This window comes from Mirounga angustirostris, unplaced genomic scaffold (genome assembly GCF_029215605.1).
Source record: "Mirounga angustirostris isolate CCGP_5_RB_7025 unplaced genomic scaffold, mMirAng1.0.hap1 SCAF_16, whole genome shotgun sequence".
Lineage (NCBI taxonomy): Eukaryota > Metazoa > Chordata > Mammalia > Carnivora > Phocidae > Mirounga > Mirounga angustirostris.
In genome coordinates, this window is record NW_026991724.1 from 6289601 (window position 1) to 6292857 (window position 3257).

At 49.6% G+C, this 3257-nt stretch overlaps 1 protein-coding gene across 3 annotated transcripts in view; it reads right to left on the minus strand.

Annotated features, from left to right (window-relative positions):
* The window catches only part of CDH13 (cadherin 13), a 1446671-nt gene that overhangs the window by 1443171 nt on the left and 243 nt on the right, over positions 1 to 3257 (minus strand). The window lies entirely within an intron of this gene.

Consider the following 3257-nt stretch of genomic DNA (forward strand, 5'->3'; position numbering starts at 1 on the left):
GTCCCAATATCCACATTTCAAGTGCTCAGTAGCTATATACGACTAAGCTTACTGTATTGGGCTGCAGTCTTAGATCTGCTACTAGAGTGAAGAGACTCAGGGGATCTTTTCTTGATATATCTAGTAACTGGAAGAATTGGGAAGTTTTCACACTTCCAACAAATTCCATTATGAACGGATTCAGAATTGTGTGAAGACCTACAGAAGTATCTCTTCCCCCAAAATGACATTTCCTTGACTTTGTAACTGAAACAGGTCAACACATTATTGAGTGTGAGAGTCATCTTCTGTATTCTATAATTTAGTAGCAAAGAGCTATCAAGGAGTTATCTTTCCAGTCAGGTGGTTTAATCCAAAGTTAAAATTACCTTACTACTCTTGAGTCACTTCTCATTTATTACATTTTGATGGGTGGGAAGAGCCTTTGGTGACTAGTTTTAAGTATTTCCATTGTCAAATAAAAATGTAGAAATTTGAGTATCAGGTTGAAGAATTTGACCTTTATCCCTCAGACAGTAAGTTATTATAAATTTTGGAGTTGGAGAGTGACATGATGAAGCCACGGTTTCATGAAAATGAATCAGAATCCAGTGTGCAAGTAGACTGGTAACAAGAGGTCCATAGGGAAGGTGTGCAGCTCCTAGCATCCTTAGCTGATGTACATATGCTCTTATTTCTGCCAGGACTTGTTTTCCTCTTAAGTTGTCAAGACATATGCTCATCCTTCAAGATCTAGTTCATAGTCAGGCAGTTTCCTGGATGTAGAGAGCAGACTGGGTCACTTCTTCACCTCTGCCCCCACAGAACTTCTTTCAAAATTCTAAACAGAAGTCAAATTCGGAGATAAAAAATAGAATGGTAGTTACAGAGGAGGAGAGAATGGGGAATTAATGTTTAATGGGTACAGAATTTCAGTTTTGCAGGTTGAAATGTTGTTAGAAGGTGGAGCAGAGACAATAAAGTATCCCCCAAACTGAGAAGGCACTTTGAGACTGGAAAACGAAGCAGGTCACTCCATACAGTTTACACAGAGTTTCATTCAGGGTAACTTACTGACAAGGGGGATTGGGCAGAGAACAATCTGCAGCAGCTGCGTAGTTATTCTCTGAAAAATCCACACCTTAATGTACAAATTTTATAAAGGGAAGAGACATGCAGAAGGGCATTGTACTGAGATCAAAGGGTTCAAACGCACCTCAAAGGGCTTGCACACACCTGACAGCTAACCTTCAGTTATCTATTGGCACCACCCGTGTCAAGAAGGGGAGAAACTACATTATCTCTAACAAATTAATGAGACGCCAAACAAGCCTCTCCTCATCCCAGCCTTTGTGGGCATTTCTAAGGTACGTATATTCATCTCCAAGGGGCCTGGGACATATAACCCCAAGAGAGGTCACTAAGGAAACATGAACAAGATGGAGTTAGTATTGTCAGAACTCCTACAAATGTGTCCCATGTATGCATGGAAGTGATGGTAGCACAAAACTAAGATTGAAAAAAAAAACAAAACTAAGATTGATTGGAAAGCTATTCCTGAGGCTAAATTGTCCCCTTTCAGATCTCAACTACAATGTCACACCTTTAACAGTCCCTCCATCTTCCAAGCCAGAAAGGTTTAGGTGCCTTTGCTATACCCGCTCATGAACCCCATACTTTTCTTACAGGGTTATTATTATTATAATTGTTATCTATCGCTAATTATGTGGTGTATCAGTTTGCTCTGGCTACCATAATGAAACAGTACAGACCAGGTGGCTTAAAACTTTATTGTCACAGTTCTGGAGGCTCTAAGTTCAAGATCAGGGTGTCAGCAGAACTGGTTTCTTCTGAGGCCACTCTCCTTGTGTGCAGATGGCCATCTTCTCGTCCTCGTCACACAGTGTTCCCTCTGGATGCATGCAACCCTGGGGTCTCCTTGTGTCTCATTTCTTCCTCTTACAGAGACACCAGTCAGACTGGATTAGGACCTACCCTAAGGGCCTCGTTTTAACTTAATCACTTTCTTAAAGACCCTATCTCCAAATACAGTCAGAATCCAATACAAAACCCTGATGAACTGTGGAGGGACACAATTCAGCCCACACCATGATCGCCTCTATTGTTCCCACTTGGAAAATTATGACAACTCTTGTCTTGTTCTCATTTCAGGACCTTTCAGTTGCTATCCCTTCTTCAGCTCTTCGCAGAGTAGGTTTTTCTCAACTTTTCAGCCTTAGCACCGTCACCTGACAAGGGCCATCGTGGACCACCTGACCCAAAGCAACCCCACGAGTCACTGTATCCCATCATTTTCTTTCTTCCATGGCACTCACCATTAAGGTCAGCCGCAGGAAAGGGGGGTCGCGTGTCTTTGTGCACGGCTGGAGCCCAGTGTCTCACACTTGGTTATGAGCGAGCTTCAGTAACCACTTACCGTATCATAATGACTTTACGGACGCCACTGAGAACGCCTGCCAGGCCAGGGCCACGATTTGGGGGGGCGGGGTTACGGTTTCTTCTTTTTTTTCCTTCACCAAGTTTTCTGGCTCTGGGCTCTCACACTTACCAGCTGCGCGAACGCGTAAGTGCCCTCCCCTCCCTCCGTGGGCCTCAGGGTCCCTAAGGACGTGACAACACAGTGTCCCGAGCTGTCAGCCAGCGCCAGGAGCGCGGCGTGGGGCAGCGAGCCGCGGGCACGGCCTCAGGCCCGCCGCCCCCCTGCCAACGGTGTGGACGTCGTCTTCGGGCGGGCGGCGCAGCACGGAAGCCACCGCCTCCCCAGTTCTCTGGGCCAGGGGGCCGCCCGTCCTCGCGCCGGCGGGTTCGTCTCGGGCTGATTCGCAGGACCTCGGAGTCGGAGACGCCACGCGGCCGCAAACGGGGAGGGCAGCACGGTTTTCCGCCGCATTTCCGGAGCCCGGGCCGCCCGGGTCCGCACCCGCCTCCCTCGCTCCCTCCCTCCCTCCGACTCCCGGGCCAGCGGAGCAGCCTTCGCGGGCCTCAGGGTCCTCCGCGTGGGAGAAACGGCTACGCGGGCCGCGGTGCAGGGGCCGGGAAGCCCGTCGTCCGCGACGCAAACGCGTGTCGGACGCGGTCCAACCGGGACGGTGCGGCGAGCGCCTCAAAGGTCTCACCAGCTCCGCTGGGCCGGCGAGGCGCGGCGGGACTCGCCACCGGCCGCTCCCAGGGGCCAAAGCTCGGGCCTCCTCCGAAGGAGGCCGCTCTGGACGTGCCCCTCCCCTCGTCAAGGGGCGCTCACCCCTGCGTGTCCTTAC